This window comes from Callospermophilus lateralis, chromosome 11, assembly GCF_048772815.1.
Source record: "Callospermophilus lateralis isolate mCalLat2 chromosome 11, mCalLat2.hap1, whole genome shotgun sequence".
Classification (NCBI taxonomy): domain Eukaryota; kingdom Metazoa; phylum Chordata; class Mammalia; order Rodentia; family Sciuridae; genus Callospermophilus; species Callospermophilus lateralis.
The window spans coordinates 101,857,473-101,885,132 of NC_135315.1; the positions used below are offsets into that span (position 1 = coordinate 101,857,473).

At 35.4% G+C, this 27,660-nt stretch overlaps 2 pseudogenes; one reads left to right on the top strand and one right to left on the bottom strand.

The window, feature by feature from the left end:
* Positions 1-1,991: 1,991 nt before the first annotated feature.
* LOC143385971 (mitochondrial protein C2orf69 pseudogene) lies at positions 1,992-3,623 on the bottom strand (annotated as a pseudogene).
* An 8,680-nt stretch (positions 3,624-12,303) lies between these two features.
* LOC143385951 (growth factor receptor-bound protein 14-like) overlaps positions 12,304-27,660 on the top strand; it is a 59,117-nt pseudogene continuing 43,760 nt past the window's right edge.

The window sequence follows — 27,660 nt, forward strand, 5'->3', positions numbered from 1 at the left end:
GAAGAAAAAAATACAATCAACAAATATATGAAAAATGTTCATCTTTAGTAATTATAAAAATGCAAGTCAAATCTACATTGAGATTTTATCTCCCTTCAGTCAGAATGACAATTATCAGGAATTCAAGCAACAATAAATCTTGGGGGGAAGTAGGAAAAAAGGTTCACTCATACCTTGCTGGTGGGAAGGCAAATTTTCAATTTATCATTAGAGAAAGCAGCATGGAGATTCCTCAGAAAACTTGGAATTGACCCAGTTATCCCACTTCTCAGTTCATACCCAAAGGATTTAAAGTCAGAATACTACAGTGATACAGCCACACCAATGTTATAGCTAAACTATGAAACCTGTCTAAGTGCCTTTCAACAGATGAATGAATAAAGAAAATGTGGTATACATACACAACCAGATATTACTCAGCCTTAAATAAGAATGAAATTATGGAATTTGGTGGTAAATGAATGGAGCTGGAGAATACCATGCTTAACAAAATTAACTAATCCCAAAGAACCAAAGGCTGAATGTTTTCACTGAATTTCAGATGCTAATTGACAATAAGGGTTGGGGTTCCTAGGGATGAACGGAGGTACTGTGGATAAGGCAGAGGGGAGTAAAGGGAGGGGAAAAGGAATGGAGGTAGGAAGAATAGCAGAATGGATCTGACATAATTACTCTATGTGCATATATGACTACATGACCAGTGTGAGTCTATGTCATGTACAACCAGAAGAATGAGAAGTTATACTCCATTTATGTATGATGTGTCAAAGAGAATTCCACTGCCATGTACAACTAAATAGAATGAATAAAAAATGTTTTTAGGTGCTCAGGAAAAAAAACACATATCAAATAACTGTAAAAGATTAAAAGGTGTATCAAAGATGAAAGCAGAATTAGAAATCACCTCATCTAATCCACCTATTTTATTAATGAAAAACGTTATTACAATACTAACATATCAACAACCAGAAAAAATGAGAAAGTCAAATAATTATCAAAATTATACTACATACAGAATTATAGTTCACGTGTGAAAAATACTGTGATACAGACAAGAAGAATAAAATTTTATAAGATGAAGGCAATCCTCATACTGCAGACATTTTATGGCTTAAAATTGGCACCCATGCTTCTCAAGGAAAAAAGATGATGGGCATGGAGTCAAACTAATGGAGTTCCCTCCACAGCCATCTGTTTCCTTCTCTGGCTTAGTATCCTTCATCCTTACAGCAAGTTATACTATTCCACCACAAGGATGAAAGATCACCCACAAGGATCATGGCAAGCACACAAGGAACACCAAAATTGGAGGCAAACAAGAATGGAGGGCTGTGCTATTACTATCATCAATATGATGGACTAACACTAGCTTCCCTGTGTGCCTAATGCTAAGAATTCAAAAAGAAGTGAGATAATATGAAACTTTATTCAGCCATAAAATAAATGAAATTTTGTCATCTGCAGGAAAATGGGTGGAGACCATAATATTAAACAAAATAATTCAAACTTAGAAGATCAAGGATCATATGCTTTCTCTCATATGTGCAAGCTAGAATGGAAAAAGAAATAGAAAGGTGTGGGGGATAACCTCAGGAAAATCAAAGGGGTTTTTCCTTTTCAATAGAGCAGCTAATAGAGTATTATATATTTAATTTACCTAAGTTGATCTCTTTCAAAATACTAATATAATGAAAATTTGAAATCTACTCTGTAGTATATTTTTATCAAATATATATATAATTATATTCAATTTAAACCAATTTTCAAAAACAACTGTATTTTGACCAATATTTAAGAAACCCCAAAACAGTCAATTAAAAACTGTCAATTAAAAAATAAGCCACAGTGTATAAGTGTAAAGCTTAAAAAATCAGCTTTATGCTATTGCACATTCTTGGAGAACTGGAAATATATTTGACTCTCAAGAAAAAACAAACACTTGTGGCACATTAAGAATGAATCCATAAGTTTATAAAACGTAAGAGGCAGGATTGTTACTCCAAAATGATGGAAAACATCAGGGTGCTTTTGCTTTGTCTGAAGAGAAATGAAGTGCTTCCACTCAAGTTTTCAGTGCCAAAATAGCTAACTGCTGTTATAATGTCACCAAATTTGGTTTGAAACATTACTCAAAGAATCAACTATTTCCAACAACAGCAATTTTAGTTGTCATTAACCTTCATTTTTAAGGGTCCTATATTTTCTCATAGGATTATCACAAACCACCTTTTTAGATTTCAAATTAACTAATTCTAACCCAATCCAAATTAAAAACTGTTCACAATCACAAGCAAGGAATACTATTGCATATTATACCCATATTTTAGGAATGTGTGCTTCTCCCTAACCCCCAGACTGACAATGCATTTATGAATTGCATCTTACATGTCATTATCTGAATTTACAGCACTCAAAGTGCATATGCTTTTCCTCTAAACAAGTACATTAATATTCTTGTAGTCTCAAAATACCTCATGAACCCTGAAGTGATTCTCTATAGAAGGAGCTTCCTTTGCAAAATGAATTTGACTAGTCACCTGCATACCAAAATCCTCAAGTATCTGAACAAATTTCTTGTGCTCCTTTCCAATCCAAGATCTCATTGGATCAAGTACTTGGTAAGGTGTTACGTGGGTATGAACAATAATCCCTGTTTGTGCAAATTCTTTCAAGACTTCTGGATATGTAACCCATGTATTGCTTCCTCCAGAATGACCACCATCCAGCCAATACATCGTTCTGATGCTTTTGATGAAACCATCTATGTTCTTGTCTTTCTTGGCTTCTTTCAATTCAAAAAGCAACTGATTCAAAACAACAAAACCTTTACTGAATCCAATCAAAGTAAAAGATGCACCATTTACTGATGGTGGATTAAATCTCAGGGCAGACTCATCAGATTTTTCACAGGTCCTCTCTTTTTCTCCCTGGCAACCATTACTAGTAGTAGGAGAAGAATTAGATCTACAGTTAGATGTTTTGAAGTCCTTATTCCAAACATTGCCATTCTTCGATAGCAAACCATTCTGACTTAAGTTAAAAGCATTAACCAATAACATATAAAGGTGCTTAAAAGCTCCAAAGTCAGTACTGTGTTCTGGGGCACCAAACATGTTGCTTTTCACAAAATTGTCATAGCAGCTGAATTTGTGCAAATGCATTCGGGAACACTTTATCACCCAAATATAACTATTGGGGAACCGGTGGGCTAAAATGGTGGCAACGTTTTCTAGACTCCAGTTTTCCCACTGGTAATTCTCAGGATGACAAGTCATAATTTCATGGTAATTCTGTACATCCCCGGGAAAATAGAGGACATGATGCTGGAGCGGCGGTTGCGGTTCCTCCTTTTCCGGGTCCCTAGGGAGGTCCTGCCGTTCTGATCCCTCTCTCACTGCTGCCGGAAGGAGCACCTCGTTAGTGCGCTGCGGGTCGGCTCCTGGCACAGTGGACAACTGCAGGCACTGCTGGCGGCGTCCCTCGACCGCGGAGGAGAATCGTGCACCACTGCTGCCGCCCGGATTCATGGTTCTGGCCTGCAGGCAGGACAAGGCATCTCCGATTCTGAGCTGCGGCAGCAGGAGGAGCAGCGGCGGGGACCTCAGGAACCTGAACCCCCACATGGGTCGCCGCCACTAGAGCGGTTCCGAGGTGGGGGTGATTTGGGGCCGGGACTTCGGCAAGCAGCCCAACGGCCAGCAGGAGTGGCGGAGGAGGCAGCCGGCGCCGGACGACAATGACGTCAGGGGCTGATCAAGGTTGATTTCTTAAACAGAAGGTTTAGTTTATGATTTTACCTTACAGTTAAATATATATCAATTGAATCTATTTTATTATGTCAACCTATGTATGTTTTTAGTATTTTTTATCTACTTTTTAAAATCCATTTGTGATTCATGCTTTGAGAGGGTTGAATAATAATCTATGAATAATGTATTACCATTTGAAACTCTTTATACCTGCTATAGAGTTTGTGTTACAAATATTTATCATATAATACCTAGATATTAATATCATTATTTGATATGAATATCTGATATGATATGAATATAAGTGAATCACACTCAGCATTGTAGTGTTTTCTTCTTTGCTTGTTTGGTTATTTTTATCCCAAGTTCAATATTGCCTGATGTAGGATCTGCCAGCCTCCCTCATTTCCTCCCTTCCTCTTTTCTTTATTTTTCTCCTTCTTTCTTCTTCTCTTCTTTATCCCATGTCTTTCTTTGTCTATCCTTTTGTTCTCAAGCTTCAACAGTCAGGTGATTGTAGAATGGAGTGGAATCTGCCTGTGATGCAACTGAAAGTGTGTTTCCTTTCAGTGGGTGAGTTTGATTCTAACAGTCTGAACAACATAAATTTGGTGTTAGTACTTTATTTTATATCACGGTCTCCAATTTATAGATTTTTTTCAACAACATTTCATAAGGTGTTCTGTTTTCTTAGTTCTGTGTTTGCTTTCTTTTTATTAGAATAGTCTCTATTTCCACTTTAAATGTAGTAATTGTTGTAACTGTAGAAAAACCTTTAAGGTCCTTGTTGCTTTAAAGATCATGCAGTTTTCCTCACTGATGATCCATAATAAAACTAATATTTTTCTCTTCACTTATCCTTTTCTGCCAGCTGACTTTAGCATTATAAGACAAATAATTTAAAATTCTTTTGTGATTTATCAGATTTAAATATCTTTGGTCTTAGTTACTAAGAGAGTCATCTTAATGCTATATATACTACAGACCATGTTCTTGCTTCTTCAGCTTTCCTATTTTTTAGTAAATTTTATCATTTCCATATTGTTATGGCTTAAATTACCTACATTTTTAAATAGCAACATAATTACACAATTGATTGGAATTTAGTGCCATAATTAGTTTCAGTGTTTATGCTAGTATTTCCACTCTTTGCTAGTATTTATTCCAGCTATCTCTTGGATGACTGTAGTTTGTCTTTTAGTAAATTTCTCAAGAAGGCACCATGAGAACAAGATTTTAATTGTTCATATATTTTTTAACATTGTCTGTTTCCTTTACAATTAGTGAGTTAGGTTGGGTTTAAAAACCTCATCTTATTTTCTTCTTCCACAATTTCATAAACATTCCTCCATCCAGAAGAATAACTGGAAGGCAGTGGTGTCCACTGAATCCTCTTTTTGAATGTTGCTTTAGACAAATGCAAAAGAGATTTCTGTTCTACCCTATAAGTTACTAGAATTTTTTGCCTTGCTGTTCAAAGAGTTCTAGTAACTTTAATAGGACAGGTCCTACTCTTGACAGTTTATCTAGGAAACTGTGTGACCTTTCAGTTGGTCTTTTATTGCAAATTTTTTCTTTTGTTTTATCCTCTCTATATTTTTTTTCTTCCAATGTTTTGTTTTTCTTTTGTGATTCCAGAGATGTGCACTTAGATCCTCTTTACTTGGTTTTAGATTTCTCAGTTTATGTCTAGAGATTCTTAAATTTGAAATATTTTTTTTTCTTTTTGCTTCAGTTTCTGTCTTCTTTCTTATATCTATGCACCTCAGTTGGGATTTCTCTGTAAAATCCGGTGTATAGTGAATAATCTTTTACGCTCTGCTTGCTGATGTTTCATTTTGTCTTTTGTCTTCTATTTTAGCCATGTGGAACTCCTATTTGAGCCTTTTGCAGTATCTTTTTAGGATGTTCCAGGTTCCCTTGGCCTCTGCATTTATATCATTGTCTTCCTATAAGGAACCCTATGATTTTTAGAGTGTGACTTAAGGGGACAGGAGAGGGCTGGGGTCTTCCTGTCTTGACCTCTCTGCCCGCCTTCTCCTCCTGCAGGTCTCTCTCACATCCTGCCTCTCATACAGGTTGTCTGGACCTGTCCTTTCCATCATTTCTCACATGTACAGGTCCTGGCTTCTATTCACATATATTTTTAAGCAATCTAATACCAATAACTTTCTAGTTTCTAAAAGTTGTTTTAATTTATGGTCTACTCAGATTATCTTTTTATCACAGCCCCCAAGTAAAAGGTCTTCTCTTTTAACAACAAAATTATTTCTTGTCCTCCTCCTCTTCCTTCCTTTTTTCTTCACTGTAATTTAAGTTTGGGGGGAAACATGAGGGAAAAACAGGCATTTGCTTTTCTTGTTCTTTTGATCTAATGTCTCTGAAATTTCTGATAACTTTTCTAAAGAATAGCAGTAAAGAAATTTTGAAGACTGAGTAGGCAAAATGTTTATATTTTTCTGTCTTCTCTGTTTATTATTTGTATTTTTTGGAAGCTCATACTATTCAGAAAACAAACTAATGACTTTTGTATATATTTGACCAGTTGATCCTGATTTTCCCCTGCCTAACATTTCTGAAAGTTTTCCTTCCTGATCTGGTAATTTCCACTTCTCAGACCTTTCTATGTGTTGCTGACCATTCTTGTTTCTATTCAGCATTCCTAGAAAAATCATGAATATCTTCTGCACTGAAATAAAATTCATCTCTAATCAAGTATCTCTGCCCTCTAGGGCGAGGTCAAGATCTTCAGCATGAGAGTGAGCCTGCATATCTTACCCCTTCCTACATGTTTTGCCAGGCTCCTCTTTGTACATAGGTTTGCTTGTTTTCTTTACTTCTAACCTGGAATCACTTTCAGTCCTGAATCCTTTGTCCATTTGGGACACTTGTCTGGTATCTCATGATAAAGTGAAGTTCTTTCCTTTTTAGGGTTCTAGAACTTTATTTATGGTCAGTTATAGAACTTAACACATTGTCATAAGTATTTTTTAAGTATCCACCTGCCCTCTTCTAGGCAGTATCTATCCTGCCTAGTAGTTCCTTGAAAGGCAGGGGAACAACTTCCAGTATAGATCTGGTAGGCACATTTTAAAACACTTGAATGAACTGCAGGTTGGTGATATGTATCATTCCTGTGACTTAAATGTTATTCAGTAATTTCTCTGAAAGAAGAATTTTTCACTGTAAATTGTTTAAATTTTTGAGACGTTCTGGACATTCCTGATCAAAGAGATACCATTAGAAGTGAAGGGGAGAATGGACTAGTAATGGATGAGATAAAGCTCGTCAAGTACATGCCACATCCTTAGGGAAATAAAGTGTCTTAAGAGTGATAGGAGCTGAGAGAACTAGGGATTCTGAGTTTTTGTCTAATGATTTAGGCTATATGTTAATTGCCACAACAATCTATTTTAAGGCTTTCTCTGAAATTGATGTTCTTAGGATAGTACTTGATTTAGTGTTCATTCTAGTGACCACTCAACGTACTACGTCAGGTAGAAAAAGAATATTCATTGTTCCTGGAAAGAAGACCATATGCTTTTGTTAAGAATAAATCATAAAGCTAACAATTGTTAAGATGAGATATGAAGATTTCCAACTGTGTAACTGGAGTCTCTAGTTTCTTTCCACATTGATTGTACATGAGTATAATACCTACTGTGTACAGAGGGCCCTCTGCTAGGTGTTCTGGGAGAAGCAAAGGAAACAAGAGCCTGGGTTCCACCATGAAGGATTATGTTCTTCTAGGACAAAAAAAAACAAAACAAAACAAAACAAAAAAAAACCAAGGGACTAAGAAGAGATAAGTTATCAAAGCACAATGAATGAGTAAGTACAAGTCAAAACATGAGAAACAGAGAAGTTTAAGTCTGCAAAACAGTACAAAAAAGTACAAAACAAGGAATGATATAATTTAGATGGAAGACTGACTCTTGATGGCATGAATTTTGATCTGGTTATTGGAAGGAGAGGATGAATCTGGTAGCTGCCTCAAATGGGTAATATGATAATACACTGCACAGGGATAGATGAAAAGACAGAGAAAGTTGTGTTTTGTGTAAAGTGGAAGATTGTTTGGCTAAAAAAGTATTTGTAGGACTTGGTAATCAAAAAAGCATTCTTTTGCCTTATTTTTTTAAATATAAAGCTACTAAATAAACAGTTTAATGGGTAAAGAAGTTAGACACACCACATTCAAAAGTTCAAATATGATGTATGATAAGGAGTAAAACAATAACACAGAAAAAATCAGAGATGGTTTGAATCTGTTACATGATACCTACTCTGCAGGCTTATTAAATACTGTAAAATAGCATATATGTAGCACCTAGCTCTTCATGGGCCTGAGTTTGTTGTCTTTCCCTCCCTCTAGATACCTTTTAGTTCTCAGATTGCAATGGAAAGGAGAGACTTTTGAACAATGCATGAAAAATGAAACTTTCAAAAGAGGTGTGACTTGAGCCATAAAAGATTTGTGGAGGTTAGTGAAGTAATGGACATTATTCAAAACAGATAGGTATATAGGTGTGTTTGGAGGAACTTTAGGAAGCTTTTGTTGAACTCAAGTGGATGAAGAGGCTTGAAAGATGGGCTTGGAACCAGATATTGGCTGGTGGAATGTTCCTTTTCTGCTGAGATCCTGCCTGGAACCCTATTTTGGCTAATCGTTTACCTGTCACTGTGTGTCAGATCCTGTGGTAAATGGGAGTTAGAAGTTGAGTAACTTTGAATTTCTCATAGCAAATAGCAGAGTGCTTAGTACAAAATAAGGTCCTCAATACATATTTGTTTAGCACGTTAGTGGAACAAATGCATAGGACTGAATGTATATGGCTTTTTATGCCAGAGTTGTTTCTAAGTATGTGGACAATATGAGACTGAATATAGTGGAGGGGTAGATTGGAGTGTCTTGGAGAGATGAAAGTGTGACCCTGGCTTATTGGCTTATGGACTTCATGGATGTAGGCGACTTCTTTTGCAGTACATGCTGAGCTCTGACACCATTTCTTAGCTGTTTGTTCTTTTGGTCTTAGTTTCATTATTAAATAAATCGCCAGTGTCTTCCTCATAGCTGTGAGGGTAAAGTGGAAAACAGTTCAGCACCTGGCACATCCTAGATACTCACATACATGTTAGTAATAATCACAATAATGGCTATTTTGTTTTTATTGATTAAAATATTGATATCCATTTGAGTGACAAAATGTATTCTCAATCTACCCAAATATTGAGCAAAACTCAAAATAATGTATAGTGCTAGTATACAATACTTTGTAGTTGACTAGGTTGTAGGAAAAAAAAACCCTCTTATTATGTGAAAATTTCATTTTTGGAGACAAAAGATCTATCTAAAAGACTCTTTAATCTCAGTCTGTACTAAGAGTTAGAGCATTTTTTTTCAGCACCTGTTTAGTTTATTGTACTAACTTGATTTCCTTGATCTTCATAGCAATTCTGAAAATGTTGACCATAGTTTTTTATCCTAATTTTGGAGCTGAAGAAATTAAAACTCAGGGGGCTGGGGATGTGGCTCAAGCGGTAGCGCGCTCGCCTGGCATGCGTGCGGCCCGGGTTCGATCCTCAGCACCACATACAGACAAAGATGTTGTGTCTGCCAAATACTAAAGAATAAATATTAAAAAATTCTCTCTCTTTCTCACTCTCTCTCACTCTTTCTTTAAAAAAAAAGAAATTAAAGCTCAGGTGACAAGGCTAGTTTGTGACAAAGTTATTTATAATTAATAATGCTGAAAAGGAGAGGCTGAGGTTTAATTTTGAATTAGTGTCAAAAATAACTTGGAAGCAAGATAAAGAACAATCAGTCATTATGAACACCTGACAAGGATTACTGAAAAATGAGACTGCACCCATTATAACCCTGCTGCCATCCCCTTAGTCTTGCAGTGTGCACAAGCACAAATGTATGTGTCAGTTTCATCTTTTAAAGAGTTGCCTTTTTGGTAACATAGTGTTATAAAATACCAAATGTTGTTCTTCAAGGTTTTTTTCTGAAAATTTAGAAACAGCAGTTTTCAGGTGCTGCAAAGAGAGGACCTTTCACTCTTCAGAACTTAGTTGTCTGTCAGATGTTTTTAAAGCCCTTAGAGAGCAGGTATATTGCACTGTAGTGAATATGGGACCTGTGTGCTGTTTTGACATGAAGGATTCATTTTAGCATTTAGCAAGTCCTAAAGTATGGCATAAAACAGCATTTCTTGGGCTGGGGATGTGACTCAAGCGGTAGCACAATCGCCTGGCATGCGTGCTGCCCTTGCCTGATATGTGTGCAGCCGGGTTCAATCCTCAGCACCACATACAAACAAATGTGTGTGTGCCTGCTGAAAACTAAAAAAAAAAAAAAAAAGAATAAATATTAAAATTCTCTCTCTCTCTCTCTCTCTCTCTCTCTCTCTCTCTCTCTCTCTCTCTCAAAAAAAAAAAAAGAAAAGAAAAAAGAAAAGAAGCAGCATTTCTAACTTCTCAATCATCCAGAATTCAAACCTTGGAGTCAGCTTCAAGACCTTCCCTCTGTATGCACATCAAGTTCTGCACATTCTTTCTCCCTAACCTATTTTTTAAAAAAATGTAATTTCTGTCTTGAAGGCTGCCTGGATCTACTCTAATGTGTAGTTGTGTCTTCCTTGTGCACCTCTGGTGGTTGGTATTTGATTACTATCAATCTCAACCTGCAAGAGTGTGAATTTTTAATTTAAAAGTAATATTTCACCATGAAATAAACAGCCATATCTCACTCAACAGAATGTTCTTACTATCTAACATAGTGTGGTACGGAGTGGGTTCATTCCTTGATGATTTAGCGAAATAAATGACTTTGTTATGTGGAACCCAAATAAGATGTTTGAGACCAGAGAAACTTTTTGTAGTATTCAGTCCTAAATTAAGAAATAAAAGAGAAAAAAAATCAAATTTTATAATAAATATTCTGGTAATTACATAGTTACTGTGGGCTTCATTATTATTGGCTGACAGACCAATCTTTTACTTCCCAAGTGGTGATCTTCATCCTTGTATGAGTAGACTTTTATTTATTTATTTTTTTGGGGAGGTAATTTTCCTTAAAAGGCCATGATAACTCTAATGGAATACGGATTATATTAATATCCCCCAGAGAGACTTTATATGACTATTCATATTAACTGCACCCCACAGAACCACCATGCTGAGGAATAAACTGAAATGCTAATTAGGGTACCAGGAGTTGTCCTGTCTCTTTCCTTTAAGAAATGTGAGCTCACTATGCATATAAAACACACTGAAGCATAAAGCAGTAAAGTTAACTCTGCCTAGTGCAGTCTGGGTAAGGAAATGGAAAGTTTGTGTCTGGGTTGCCCAGAATCTTCCATTTTCTATTGTTACTACAACAATCACGCTATTCTCTAGAACTTGCAGGGAGTGCCTGTCCTGCTGAAGCCTGGGGCCCTTCATGGGGTCAGGCTTGAGAAACACTGAGTAGGTTCAGTAAAGCTTGTCAAGGTGTCTGTGCAGAAGGGATGTTACAATAGTAAAAGCACAGCTTAATTTTAACATGGCAATGTTTTATTTAGACTTTATTGAAAATTTTCTTGTATTGATCAATATTTTAATTGTAAACTTCCTTTAACCCCCATACTAGGATAAAAATTTTAGTGTAAGGAAAAAATTGTTATTAAAGGTTTAAGTACCATTGAACAGTGGCTTTTTATTTTATTTTTTTTTTGAACACTGGCTATTTTTAAGTGCTTTTAATGGAATGAAACATGTTAAATTACACAGATCTGTGCTTTTTAAAAACACATGCTTAAGATTTATTGTACTTTAATGATACATTTAAATAAAATTATCAAATTAATAACTTTATTATTTAGTTTGTTAAGATAATATTGAATAGGTAATATTTAATAGGTGTGACCTCCGGGATGCTGAAATGTCCATAATATAAAAGATTTAGCTACCTAAGACATGACATGTATCAATATATATTACAATTTTTCTATTATAACATCTAAATTAACACTTTGTACCAGTTCTAACTTCAGGATTATTTATTGTGCCTCATGTAATATATTCCAGTTGATCCATTCATTAATTTTGTGAATAGCATAACTAAATTTATCTCATTTACATACTTATACACTTTAAAGTGACCAATGTAAACAATTTCTTATCTGCCATATGTTGAAATGCTTTAGTGAAAACATAACTGCCTAGTCAACAACGATGGCATTGAATTGCACTGTTTTGGAAAAAAAATGTTAAGTGAACTAGATGCCTGTTTATCAGGTTTTTTAAATATCATAAACAAAAGTATCAGAATGTGTTTCCAAGGGCAAAGGCAGAGTTTTCCTGGCTTTGATTGGTTGCTGCCCTGCCCTGTCTCCCAGTCATCCTTAATTGGCTTTGGGTAGATTGGAATCACATAAGCAGGGTGATATTTATTAGTTCCCTGGTTGTTTCTTTGCACTGAGCCTTGAGATTCTCTAGGAGTAACATTAAAGATTTCTTTCATTTTGTCAATGATCTGTGAGAGGGGCTTGTTCTGAGAAGAGCAGGCATGAGTTTGAGTGCAAGAAGAGTCACTCTGCCTGCAATAAGGCCAATTGTTCTGCAGAAAAGGTTACGTGACTTCTTCTCACGTTTTTTCTTTAATTTTTTCCTGCGTTTTTTTTCCTCTGTTACTGTGTGTTTATTAATATGTCAGACACTTAGGTATCCTTAAGGCAGACTGAGATTTATTGGGGGTATTGGCATTTAAAGAACACATGATTGGAATTGAATTGGGCAAAAAAAAAAAAATGCTGTGACAAAACATCGCTATTGTAAAAATACCTCTATGTGAAAGCATAGGTCTCAATTTAAGGTCATTATAACTTAGAGACTATACTGAAGTATTCTTTTCTCTGTTTTCTACTGTAACTTCAGGCCTTTTAATCTTTAATAGTAAATCTGCTGCTAACTATTATTTCTTATTTTTGTTCACTAAGGAACAGTTTCTTTGTCACGGTATAATCCATAATGCATCCATCTTCATTGTTTAATAGATTATATACTTGTTTTCCTGTTTAAACATGTGGTACCAGTTTATTATCAAGTTTCTACCCATTTCTATTGATTGAGTTTCTTTCTGTTTGCTTAAGAAAAACTTTCCATTAAATTCTTTAATTATTAATGCAATTGATTCCATCTATGAAAATATTTATTAGTTTTTGTAAAGATCACTTTCATGTATTACTTGCAGTATTACATTTTATAAGGCTAAATACGAGAGGCGTAATGTAGCCACATTAAACTGCTCTTGTAAATTCACCAAGCAAAATGGATTGCCCTAAACTCTGGAAGAATTCGATCTGCTGCATTGAAAGAGAAAGCACTAGAAAAGGAAAGCACATTTTAGGCAATATGCTTTCTGAATGGTTTTGGTGACACTAAAACTGTTATGTTTATTTCTGTACTTGACTTTCACCAGTTAACTGTTAACTATTAAGAGCATTCCATTAAGTCAAAGGTCATGTTTCAATTTATTTTGAAACACGAGTGATCAAACATTTAGGTGCTTTGTTTTTCAAGTGTCTCTTTTTCATTGCTTTTAATTTTTAGGTTTTCAGTTTATTTTCTTATCAGTTGACTTCCTCAGTACGTTTGACTTCATGTTGAAATAGCTATGTGGTAATTTTTCCAACATGTGTTCTCTGTATTTCTTGATGTCTTTCTCTCATATTAAGAAAATTTAGTTGAAAATATTTTGCTTTGAGGTTGACTGGTTATGTTGAATTGGATTTAGCTGTGCATTAGTAATGACAAAATAGGCCATCTGCCTAGGAATGTAAAAAGTTATGTTAGCATATATCAGATGTGTGTTTTTATGTTTGAATTTTTTTATCCAGCTAGTTTTGAAATTTAGATTGAGCAAGAAAGTGCTATCATGTGACTTGTTTTTGATGATATGTTGGTATGAGGGAAAGCATACCCTGTGTACTTGCCATTTACTAGCTGTGTGACCTTGGGCAAATCACTTAAACTCTGGGAATCTTCACATTCTTACTTGTGTGAAAATCACTGAGGAGTTTTAGTAAATGATCTTTTTCAGTGATATTTGTGTCTATAATTCTGTGAATCGGGTAATAATACATTTTGTACTTTCATGGTCATAGTAAATATTTAAATAATTTCTTGTGTGGTTTTGTTTTTTTTAAATGCCATCATTTGGGGGGACTTTGAGCAATTAGTCTAGGAGAAATTGTTATGAGTAAACATCTATTGAAAAAGAGCTTCTGGTCTTTTGTAAAGAGGAAAAATGAGATTACTTTAGAAACTTGTGATTATCATTGATGTTACATCTGAGCTGTCAATGGACATATCATTATGATTTCTCTTTGTATTCTTAATAATAAATTTCTTGTCAGGTTTCCATTAGAATAATTACATAAGTCAAAATTCCCTAAGCCCAACTCCAATTTGTTTCTCTTTGGTGAGTATACCATGAAATATTTATATAATTTAATGCATCTTTATTTGCTTAAAGTGCTTAGGCTGCTTCTTTCTCTTGACATTTTAACCCTCAAATGATCCATCTGACTCTTCTTTTTTTTCCCTGAATATCTGTATATCTTTTATTTTAGGAATTGTATATTTTTCTGACTAAAATGCTGGTCCACAATGACTACGATTATTGTTTATTTCATGATAGGAAATTATTTCACAATTATAATTAACTTGTCATTTTCTGTATGTATGATTTAAAATGAGCTCACAAATAAATGCAAGCATTCCTCAGAGTATTTGGGTGGCTATGTATTGTCTTCTGTGCTATTCTCACATATTTGGCAAAAAGATTGCTCATCCTGAATGAGTGGCTCTTGCAAGGAAATTTGCCAATCACAATCGTAATCATTTGAAAGGACAACAATATTTGTGAAAGTGCTCAAAAGCGGTTGGGAGCAATTTTCTTATCAGTCCTTGTGTCTGATCAAAATGGCCATAAGATTCTCTTGGGAGTAGTGGGGAAGGTGAATTTTAAACTTGGTACTTAACATGGTATGATTCTTCTTTGTGGCAGAGCAAGTTTGATCTTTAAGGAATAGAGTATTGTGGAAGACTCTGTCAAGTAAATTGGGAATGATTTTTTACTTCATCCAATTCTGTTAGAATCTGATTTGTTGGATTCTAGTGAATCAGAGTTCTAGTGAAGAAACTTTCATTATATCCCCATCCAAAACACTCTGAATGAATTTTTTACTCCATAGCATTTTTCTGAGATGACTGCTAGGTTCTAGCTTTTTTTTTTCTTTCTTTCTTTTTTAAATAAGAAGACTAAGTCTCTTGAGTGTTGAGTGACTTGTGGAAGGTCACCAAGAAGGTCAATGGCAAAACTAGAAATAGAACCTGAGTCTTGTGACTTCAAATGTGTTTCTCTTAGATACGTGTTACCTCCTGAAATTAATATGTTAATGAAATTGCCTTATGGTGTGTATAATTACCAACTTCAAGTCTGAAATTAGCTTGGGCAAATCCTTTCATCTTCCTCTGCACCTCTACCAACTCCCATATGTTCCAGAAAACATTTTATGTAGAAAGCTATTGTGTGCAAGTGTGTGTGTGTGTGTGTGTGTGTGTGTGTGTGTTTGTGTGTGTGTTTGAAAGAAAAGAGAGGTAGAGGAGCAAAATAGATCAGGAAAAACAATTTGTACCTGGAACTCCAGATTGGCATATGCCATCAAGAAAACATTTTAAGATCCCAGAGTTAACTCCAGCACTGTAAAGCTTAGATTAAACACATTATTACATTTATATTCTTTGGTAGAGCAAAGGCCAGATATCCATGTCTTGATTCCATGGGTAGACATGTTCCATGTCTCCATTAGGTTAGCATTATTTTGAAAATTATTTGCAAGCGTATTTACATTTTTTATCCAAATTACATTTACAAAAGATTGTCATAAGCACATATAAATCTTCAGAAATCTAAGAGAAAAAAGCCAAATCTTTTTATAATATATATTTTCTTAATATTTAAGTCCTTTTGAAAATCATATAGTATAATGCAGTGTCATTTATAAGATATAATTCCCATTCATACAAGGATAATAGTTTAGAACTATCTTATTCAAATGATCAGAGTCAATGCTATAATTTTCCAAAAATCATTTTGAAGAGGAAAGAATACAGATCATAGTGTCACTGTTTATCCCAGAAACTTTTAAGTAGGTACAAAATCTGTGCAAACCCGCTTAGTGCATACTCTGGGGGCCTGGATGCCCCTCACCCTGCCCAGCTTTATGGGTTGCTTCCACTTCACCCAGTTTTCCACCTTGCACTTCAAGACACTTAGCATTTGTGTCTCTACTTCTACCCCCAGGGCTGTGCTCTGTGATTTACAACTACTCCAGGCTCCTGTTTGCTTTTCCTAATGCTGCTATTGAACTGCTATTATCTATGTCCCATCTCAGGCTCTAATCTCATCCTAAAGCCTTCTAAGACTCTTTTCATATTTGTCTTCCCAGTGTTTTAATTCAGAGTCAATGGACATGTCATTTGTCAATTTAGCAACTACCTCCCTTGGACACCAATTGTTAATATTACCTTTTATAATATTTGAATCATATTTGCTGTCTCTGATGTGTATTTTATGTTTCTTGTCTTTTCACATTTGGCTTTCAGTCTTCCTCTATCTTTTTAATTTTGTATTCCATGCAATATTTGTTTTTCAAAACTTTTTAACAATTATATTTTGCTATTTTTAAGGGAGCAGAATTCTAAATAAAGTACTCTGTCAGTTATAGGCAGAATTTAATTTCATTTAACCAGAAGAGTGAAAGGACAGTAGATTAAACAAGGAAGATATTTATTTTGCTTTCACTTTATAAGAAGGATCAGGCCAAAGCTGATGTAGCACTTTTACAGTGTCCTTAGGCAACCAGGTTCCTTTTTGCTTTTATTGTTTCTTTCCTAGTCTAGGTCCTTTTAACCTTTTATATATAGAGAGATGCATATCTCCAGCCACCCTGTGCACAGTCTTTGCACAGACAGTGGGAAGGAACAAGGGTAGGCTGGCTAGTTTTATTCCATGTAAGTGATTCTCTGGAATAACCAGGAGCTTCTACTTACAGGTGGGATTGTGTCATCCAGGGCACTCTGGTATGAAGGGAAGTTAGGAAATGCAGGTCTGAGTCCAGGAGATAGCTCTCTTCAGCAGAATCAAGATTTAATAGGATGGAAAAAGAAAGGGAGGCTGTTGTGGGCAACTAGCAATCTCTACTACAAGTGCCTTAGAAGTCTTGTTTCTTTGATTTTAACATTATGATGCCCAATATAGGATATGATTATGTTTTTTAACAAATGCACTCCATGACTTGTATGGGAACACTGGTGTGGTCAGGGGGAAAAGCAGATTTCCTTGGAGGAGGAGGTAATGGAAGTTCACTGGTTGAGTTTAGATGGTATGATTGCCTGGTAGATGGTGGTGAAAGGTAGTGAGTATCATTACTGCTCTTCCTACAGAGTTCACATTCTTTTCAAACCTTGATATCTTTACTTTCCTGGGGTCACTTAGTTGAGAATTTACCCAGGAAGACTGCCACTCAGTAAGTACTGTTTTTGTTCTTCACAAAATGTTTTCTTTGCTGAGAAGTGAGTTTAAGGAAGGGGGCCTTAGTGAAGATTGTGTGGTTCTGAGTTAGAAACCCTCAGTTTGAGCTCAGTTACGTCACTAATCTGCAGTGTGACTTTGAGTGCACTCTCTTAAATCTTTCTGAGAATCAGTTTCTCTATCTTTCAAATATTGATGCATCCTCAAAGACTACTTGAGGAGATGAAACATAAATATGCAACTGTACTTGAGCAAAAAATGTGAATTCCTCTTTTCCTTCCACCTATGCAATGTCATGTTTTTCTTAATTTCAGATCTTATAGATCTCCCTATTACTAGAATTTAAATTCTTTATACTTCATACTTCAAAAGTTGATATCCAGAAGTTTTCTTTTAGCAAATGAATATAACAAAAAAGTGGTTGTTTTTTATTTAATGCCACCAGAGAGAAAGAAAGTATAGTTTTCAAATGCTCATCCCCACTGCTCCCTTTCTTTAACTTGAGAAGGACTCTAATTTGAATTTTTGAAATTCAATCTAATTAATATGTGCTGAGGACTTTTTGTTTTTTTAAATCAACATGAGAGGTGGTTAGATTATTCTTCCTTTTCAAAATCTTGGGGAGTGCTAGTCAGGGAATTTTAGGTTGTTTATTTGAAGCTTTTAATATTTGCTTTTTTAATAATGAAATTGGATCACTATCTTTTGCCTTTAAAAATACTGTTAGTTGTAGTTGGACACAATACCTTTTTTTGATTTATTTATTCTTTATGTGGTACTGAGGATGGAAGCCAGCACATCATATGTGTTAGGCAAGTGCTCTACACTAAGCTACAGCCCCAGGCTCCACCCCCACCCCACACACACACACACACTTTTTTGGGTGGTTATTGTTGCATAACAGAGCAAACTGAAAGGGCTTCCAGTTATTCTGTAAAAATGAACCCCCATTTGAGTTAGGGTTTCTCCACCCCTTGTAGGAGACAACCTTGAGGGAGGAGCCCTCACTAGGGATCTGGCCTGAGATAGGAGATCAGAAAAGGTAGACCAGGAAGAAAAAGTTGAGTGGCGTGGCGGGGCTTTAAGGAACTATTCTGAGCCTCTCCTTGCTTGAAGGCTGTTTTTCTTCTCTTGGTTGGAAGCCTAGATGTGTCATGATTCTGCAGTGTCACTGACCCAAACTGTCAGGTGTGGCAAATACTAATCCCTTTCCATGCCAAGTTTAGGGGATTTCCAGTAGTGAGGCTATGCTGGATTCTTTGGCCTGATGTCTGGATGGGAAACTTAGAGTACATCATAAAACTCCGTCATTGCATTTGGAATTCATATCCAGAACTCTTAGACACTCTCCTTGGATTCCCAGTAATATGGGCCTCTAGTTCTGTGAATCAGTGCATCTCTTTATTGAGGCATGCCTTGTATTTTTCCTATTGAAATGTAGTAACATGCAAATGAATATGAGGCCAGTGTTTTTACCGAGGTGTTGTGAGAATTATCCATCTGGTGACTTTAATAACAGGTTCAGGGAAAAGAAGAATGAGTCCCAGTTAGTGGGAGCTATATGGACCTGCCTAACTAAACCCTGAGCTGCTTGCCTCGGCTCTTAGTTGTGAGGAGAGAAGGAAGTAGTTCAATCTGATTAACCCAGTGTAGTGTAGACTTTCTATTGCTTGTAGTTGAGCCCTTTCCGAGATGATTAAGTCAACATAAGGTTGTTTATCCTTATTCTCTTTCCACTTTGTAATCATATTCATGTAAAACTGTTATTTTAAAACTTAATTCTCCATTGCCAACTGTTTTTAAAATGTACCCTGTAGTTTGCTCATCTTAAAATGATCCCCTTCTGTGGCAGCCCCTTCACTAGTTTGTGCTGATGGAAGCCAATGTGCCCAGCCCTGGGTGAAGGCCCTTTCCATAGGGCTGCTGGCCCTGTGCCTCACCTCCTCACCTGTTCTTGGTAACACAGTCCTTCCCCTGTCAGCAAGGTAGGCTGTTAACTCTTCTTGTCAAAATTGGTTTTCCTTCTTCCTTGATATTTTTGCTCATGATATTTGCCACCTTCAGATGTTTTCCTACCTTCTTCTCTAATTATCACAGGATCCATGACTTTTTGAGACATAAGTCACCTAATTCAGCTTTATTCGAAAATTTTATGAACATGCCTTTGTTTTCTTGTTAGTTAACATGTACCTTTTCTTCCCTAGCAGTTTCCAAATTTCTTGAGGTTTCAAAACTGCTATTTTAGGAACCTTAGTATTGTCTCACCCAGGGTTATACATGATGTTTTCATTCCACACTGGAGCAATATTTTGATTTCCCGTGTGTGTTCCATGTTGTGCCAACCACTGGGAATATTATAGGAAGCAACATTACCAGAGTCCTGGAGTATTGCAACAGTCTGAAGAGCAAGAGTTATGTATGGTGATCACATAGTTGTACATGTGTGGACATGGAGGGGCCTGGATCCACACTTGGAGGGTCATTGAAAGCTCTCTCACAGATATAATGGCTTGTTTGAGATCTGAGGGAGGAGAATAAATAGAACGCAAGTACACAGTGTTTTAGGCAGAAGTAGTTGCATGCTCAAGGGCCCTATGTTGGAAAGGAGCATAGGTCTTTCAGAAAACAGAAAAAAAATTGTGGTTGGAGTGAGAGAATAAGGAAGAGATTGTAGGAAATAAAGTTGAAGGGTAGGTTAAGGCTATGGACCTGCTGTGTCAATCAATTCCTATAATCATGATACTGGTTACAGTATTTATTTTGAATCAGCTACTTACACAGGTATTGTTAATGCTCATGTAAAATGTGTTGTTGAATATCTTCCTTGAAAGGGGGAATTTAAGACTTTTCTCGCTACCTGATTTCTCTAAACTATGTACTCTTTTGCTCTTAGTAAATATTTGACAGCTTGCAAAATAATACAGAATGGCAATAAGAAAGCAACAGCTTTTCTCGAGCTATTAGGGTCTTTTGGAACAGTCTTTGTTTCTAAAATATAACATTTAAAAAACACTGTTAGAGATTTGGAATAAGTAATAATGAATATGTTACTTCCCATTCCCTTCCAGGGAACACACTGAATTGCTTAATTGTAAATATCTATGAATGTCTCCTCTTATCTTACAACACTGCATTCCTTATTTAGAACGATATAAAAATCCAGGGCTACTCTGACCTCGTTATAAAAATATTTTACATGCTTTAGGTACATTGCCTATCTATTAAAAACAATAACAAAACAATCTTAAAACATTAGAATCCTACTTTAGTTGGATGATAAACTTTTAAAGAATAATAGAAATAAGATGCACTTTGGAGACTTGTGCATGGAAAGTTTTTTGGGACTTGTTTTTTATTTTAAAATTCCTATTAATTATGTGTTAATAGTACATATCATTAATATATATAAGAAATGATTAACAAAATTATGTATTTGCATAACAATATATACTTTTCAATATGATATCATCATATTAGTTGGTTTAATTTTTAAAACTAAATATTAATTAGTTATATTAAGTTAACTTAAAATTAAATTTTAATTTTCCTAAAATGGAAACTTTGATACAGAAGATAACCAGTGCTAATTATGACCCAAATATATTTTTTCTTCACTTTTCTCTTTTTTTCTTTTCCTTCATTTCATCATATGGATTCTTTCTCATTTTGTTTTTCATGGTTACTCTGTACTTGTTCATTTATTTTTTTTTCTTTTTTTCCTGCTGAACAACAATGGGTCCCTCTTCTCTGTACTATCCTCTGAAGAAACAAGGATAAGTGGGGCAAACCTAAGGAGTATTAATTACTTTCCAGTCCTGGCAGGTCTGAAGCCCCCTTGCTGCTCTGTGGAGTTGTTGAATGACCAGCTGAGCACTCTGAGTTCACTGCAAATATTCTAGAATGGACCCAGATTGACAGGAGCTGCCTATCCCATTTCATCGCTTTCCTTGGGGTCATTAGGGAGGAGAAGAAAGGCTGATTGCTCAGTCTTTAATCAGCTTTTCCTTACAGCTTTCCAAACAATTCATTCTTGGAGTCAAAATTTCAGAAGATTTTTTTTTTTTACAGAGAGATACTGAGTATGCTCTGGGAGCACATTTATGCTTATTGAATTGACTTTCAATTTCTTTATCTTTTGCTTATTTTAAAATATTTTTTAAAGAAATGGCCTATGGCTTACACTGCAAACATTTTATCTTTTTAACCTAGAGATTTTAGGGCCTTCAGACTTTTCCATGAACATTATAATTTTTTGTTTTCTCACTGAATAGTAATATTGTTGTCTTCTTCTTTAAAAATAGGTTCACTTTTTATTTTTTCCTCTATTTATTTTTTATGGAGGGCAGTCCAGTGGAGGAGGTGGTATGTAAAGTGCATAAAGACACCTCAATAGAACATGTGCCCAAACACAGGTGGGCTTCACCCACATTCCAGCACATCCCTTCAGGGGTCCCAGTGGCTATTGAATTTTCACTGCTACCTGCCACATGCTCCTAGAGCAATATTTTAAAATATTTATTTTTAAGTTTTAGGTGAACACAATATCTTTATTTTATGGTTATGTGGTGCTGAGGATCAAACCCAGTGCCTCATGCATGCATGCTAGGCGAGCACTCTACCACTGAGCCACAACTCCAGCCCCTAGAGCAAGTTTTGAAGTTGTAAACTACTCTGCAGGTCAAGATTGTCATGATTGCCAGCAAAACAGTGGCACCAAAGAGTTCCCAACTTAGTGTACACTTATGGCTTCCTTGGGAGCCCTGTCTACATGCTGGTGGGATGAAATATACAGATGTTATCTGAGCTGTATTTCCCTTATTTGTCACTCTTCTCCATCAATGAAACAAGGCTTATTCTAGTTATTATTTGGGGCCCAGGAGAGTTTTCTTCCTGTTGGCATGCAATTTCAAACAATCTTATAAATAAAGTGTTATGAGTAATACTCTCATAGTTTTTATTTTTCCCCACTTTATAAAGCAAACTGGATGTTTGGACCACTAAACTGGAAATATAAAATATCCATTTATTAGATAGCATGATTATATAAACTTAAAATCTTTTTCTCTGTCAGTATGTGGAGGAAAGAGTATACTGATATTTCTTTCTAAGGATTCTTAAGAAAAGGCCTTTGGTTTTTACAGAATCATGAAAGTTAGCATTAGTACATGCTAGTCAGATAGCATTTCTGATGAGTTGACATTTTTCCTGAAACAGGAAGATTGAGCATCCTTTCTGCAATAGGAACACGCAAGTCTTCTAGAGACATAAGGCTTAGATTGATATTTCCTTTTTAATGTATTTAAGGGAGAAATGGATATAAATTAAATAGTTTTTAACAGTGGTACTGCACTGGTAGTGAAAAAAGTCTTCATAATCACTGAAAGGATCTCAGAGATGACAGAATTTACTCCTGTGGAATATTAACCTAGGTATAATTATACCATTCATAGACAAATGTGTATTTTGGATTAATATCAGCATTAAATAGGATTTTAAAAAATAAGGGTTTGAAATGGAGTTCAAACAAAAGTCTTAAGTTTTTCTCTCAGTAGATTTTATTTATTTTAAAAATGAATATGTGAGCTTATGCCAGAAGTTTAAGTTGGCCTACAACCTCTAAATTTGTGTCTTTCAATTCTCAGCAATTTATTTTTTTTTCATATTTGCAGTAATATAGTCTGAACTAAACAATGGCATTTCCCGATTGGTTAGTTAAATTTCTCACATTCCCCAATTTTACCTCCTGCTCTGTTCTTTCCCTCTTTTCTATTCTGGCTGAGGCTTCAGAATGCCCTAGTTTTACATTTTCTTAGCCTCTGTAAAGTAGAAGACAGAGCATGTAAAATAAGAGGCATGCTTCTATGATCACAGGTGATGAGTGTTTCCTGCAAGAAAATACATGGGAATAGTGAGGAGGCGAAGGGAACCTTTGCAGTAACCACTGGTCATTCTCCCCATTCCTGGCCTGGTATGTGCAGCAAGGTGCTGCAGGAGTGACTCACCATTGCTCCACCTAAATGAGCAGTCCAGAGTGGCAGCCTATTGTCCTCTCGAGGAAGTGGGCATTTTTACACTGCTTTTGCCAGAAGCACCCACCATGCTTGGTCCAGTCAGTTTGACTACAACAGCGTGAATGTATAGTGGGAGCATCCTTTAGAATGCCACCAGTTTTCTAGCACAGATGCAATACTTGCAAACGTAGTCCACCTAGGTGCAAACTTGGGCTATGCTGAGACTACAGAAAGATCCCAGCATCTTAGTGACCTGCACGTGTTAGGTAACAAAGTAAATGTAGCTTCGTAGATAATCATAACTGGCTTCAAAACATATTTTCATGATCTTGTTCAGATGATTTTATGGCCATCTCAGAGATTAAAACCCAGATTTTCAACCTGGAGTCAATTCTTACCTAAAATTTTTTCATGATGAAAAATTGCCTATCTGTTTCTACTGAAAAGAATTTTAATTTTCTAAGCATAGAAATTTCAAGTAAAAATCACATACTTCATGACAGAAAATATTTCTAAGATAAATGTTATAAATAGGTTTTGAGTACTTGTTATGAGCAAAATGCTGACAGGTTTGCAGTGAGTCCAAAGTTTACTCACTCTGAAGACTTTTATTAAGCCAGCATTGCCCAGGCTAGTTCCTTGTGATACAGTCATACATGGTGAATAAATGGAGATTTTCCTTAAAGGAGCTTGTTAGCATGGCTTAGGAGAAAGACACACAGATTGATAATTACAAAAAAAAATCACGTGAAAGGGCATATTACAAAGCCTAGGGTAGTTAGGGTAGACTTTCTGGAGACAGTTCTATTGGAACTATGGTCAAATTTATGTAGGAATTGGACAAAGAAAACATGTTACTGGTGATGGGAGCTTTGAAATATATTCCAGGTGGAGGATATCACATGTGCAATCAAGAAAGAATGGGTTGCAAGTGTTTATCACAGAGTTACCTATTCCATAAGACATTAATCCCATAGAGGAAGGCTCCGCCCTCATGACTTAATCACTCCCAAAGGTCCCACCTGCAAATACCTTAACTTTGGTATTAGAGTTTAAACATAAGAATTTGGGCTGAAACAAGCATTTAAATTTTTGCAGTATGATTTATATACCAACAATGATTAACAGTCACAGCTTTGGCCTACTGTCTTCCCAGGTTTAAGCTCAGTATAAAAGAGGGTGTCTTCTATGGTTATGGAATAGCAATTTGCATTGGCTCTGGCTCTGAGTAGGTCATTTGCCTCTGTTAAATAATAACTGCTTTCAGGGGCATTTGGATACTGATTGGTCAAACTAGGAAATACCTTCCACCTTGGAACAGAGGTTGGAGTGGAGGCAATTATGCACTTATAAATTGGCTTTAAAAATTAGAAAGAAAAAAAGGCTTTTTAAAAACCTTAGTATTTGTGGCATTTATTAGTTTCTTTAGTGTCAATACTTCCATCATGGCTAATTTGAAGATGCCTGACTTGCATGATTCCTGAATGTTTAACAGTCAGCTCCTGTAGGCCAGTTGCAGCAGCTACAGCACACCATCTTTGGGCTGAAGAAAGAGCTGCCAGAATCACAAATATTGCAAGTGAGGGAGGGCATGGTACTTTAAAAGGAAATCAAAATGGTGCCATAAAGAGGAGTGGTGACAGGTACCTAAAGCCGACAAGTAAGTATGTACTATTCCATTTAAGAATTTGTACACATTCTTAGGTAGTTTATTTGGATAACAGTTTTAAGGACAATAAAATATTCCATTCTGTGAAAGTTTACCTTTCATTTACTGTTGAATGTTTAAGGTGGTAGAATTCTAAATATAAATAATACTTCATTGGACATGTCAATGCCTAAAGCCATTTTGTACACTTAGCACAGGTTTGTTGAGATAGTTTGCTTATGTGCAATTACTATGTTCAAGGAATCGACCTTTTAATGCTTTTAATAAATATTCTCTAATAGATGTACAAAATAGTTTTACCGTTTTATATCACTCCCATCATTGTAGGAAAGTAATTATTTCATTATATTGTAATTAAGTATAATTAAAAAGTAATTAAAGGAAAAAAATGAATATCATTTTGTTTAACATTTGTTCAAATTTCTAAAAATGCAGACATTTCAATGTTCTTACAATAGGCATACATCTTATATTATTGTGTTTATGTGTGATCTTACCATACTATTGTCATAGGAATTTATCTTCTTTTACTTAATTAACACATAGAATAGTTAATATTAGAAATTCTAGTTCAGAGCATAGCTTGATAAATGTTGATGGGGTATTTTATATAAACTCTGGTTCTATATAATTGAGGGTAACACTGGCTGATCTAATAGATAAATCCTAATATACAGTGAGTCAGCATAATAGAAATTTATCTCTTGCTCATGTTAGTGTTTCATAATGACTTTTCTCAGTTAAACATCTTCCACAAAATCATTTAAGGACAAAACCTCATTCTGTCTCATGATTTTCCTTTTCCCTTGGGCTATCCACACAGTGGGGGGAGGGAATGAAAAGGGGATGAAATTTGGGAGAATTTTATGGCATCCTGGAAGTGCAGCAGTCCTTACACACACATTCCACTGACTCAAACTCAATCTGCTGGCAACATTAATTGCAAGGAAGTAAAGAAAAGGAAGTGGTGAGCATCTATCCAGTGTTTGCCCAAACTTCTATACCTGAAACAGAAAAATGTTTTCGAACAGTCTGATTTTGTTCCATACAACATAAGTGCACCTGGGAATAAATCACTAACATTACTGGGATTATGTACAAGATTTCAATATGGAATGGGAAACTTAAGGTATTGATAAGAGATACATAGATTTTTAAATAGAGCAAAGTGGTGGGGAAAATTTTTTGAATACTAATTGAATGGCTTTTAGTTTAGACAATTCAAAAAAAAAGGAGTTTGTTGGACAAAGTAACCTTGACAAATAACTTTTGGTTAGGTAGCATTCAGTGTATAAGAAAATTAGTGTAATCAGCTCAACTAGTAAACTGGTTTATTAGAATGTTATTTTAATTAAATATTTTAGTGAAAAAGCTGTTTATGGACTGGGGAAAATCTTTGAAAATCACATATCTGATGAAGGTTAATATATAAAAGAACAATCCTTACAACCTGATAGCAGAAAAACAATGGGCAAAGGTCCTGAATACATTTCTCCAAAGAGACAGAAAAATGTCCAACAAGTATATGGAAAGGTGCAAATCATCACTAACCATCAGGAAATGCAGACCCACTATGAAATATCACAAAAAAAAGCCCTTAGGATGGCTGTTCTGAAAATAAGGGAAGTGTTGGTGAGGATATAAAGAAAGGGAAATGATGGTGGGAATTTAGATCAGTTCAGGCATTTTGGAAAATGGTTTGGAAGTTTCTAGAGAAATTAAATACAGGATGACCATATGACCCAGATATCCCTCTTCTGGGTACACCCAAAGGAAATGAAATCACTACCTCTTGAAGATATTTGCACTGCCATGTCTATTGCAATATTATCAATAATAATAGCCAAGATATGGAAACAATCTAAATGTTCCATCAAAGGATGAATAGATAAAAAGAACTGTAGATGTGTGTATATACTCAGTTGTATATGCACATAAAAATACACAATGGGATATTTATTAAGTTTAAAAAAAGGAGATCCTGTCATTCAGTAAAACATGTCTGAACCTGGTGGAAATTATGCTAAATGAAATAGCCAGACATAGAAAGAAAAATATTGCATGATTTCAGTTGCATGTGGTATTTTCTTTTATTAAGAAATTGAAATACAGAAACAGGGACAGAGTGAGGAGAAGGGGAATGGGAGACATAGATCAAAGATACAAACTGACAGATATATAGGACTCACATTTCCAAAGGTCTAATGTATATCATGAGGACTAAGTTAGTCATTGTATTTGGAATTTTTACCAAATGAGTAGATTTAAATTGTTCTAGCTATACACAAGAACTAGGTAACCATGTGAGATGATGGATATATGTTAATTCACTTCACTATAATAACTAATTAATGAGGTACATTTTATCTTCAAAATCATGTTTTATACATTTAATGTATGCAATAAAATTTATTTTTAAAAACCAAACAAGAATATTTTAGCTCTCTTTTTTCTCCTTACACAGGTGATTAAAGTGTATAGTGAAGATGAAACCAGCAGGGCTTTAGATGTACCCAGTGACATAACAGCCCGAGATGTTTGCCAGCTGTTGATCCTGAAGAATAATTACATTGATGACCACAGTTGGACCCTTTTTGAACACCTGCCTCATATAGGTCTAGGTAAGGATACAGAATCATAATGTTG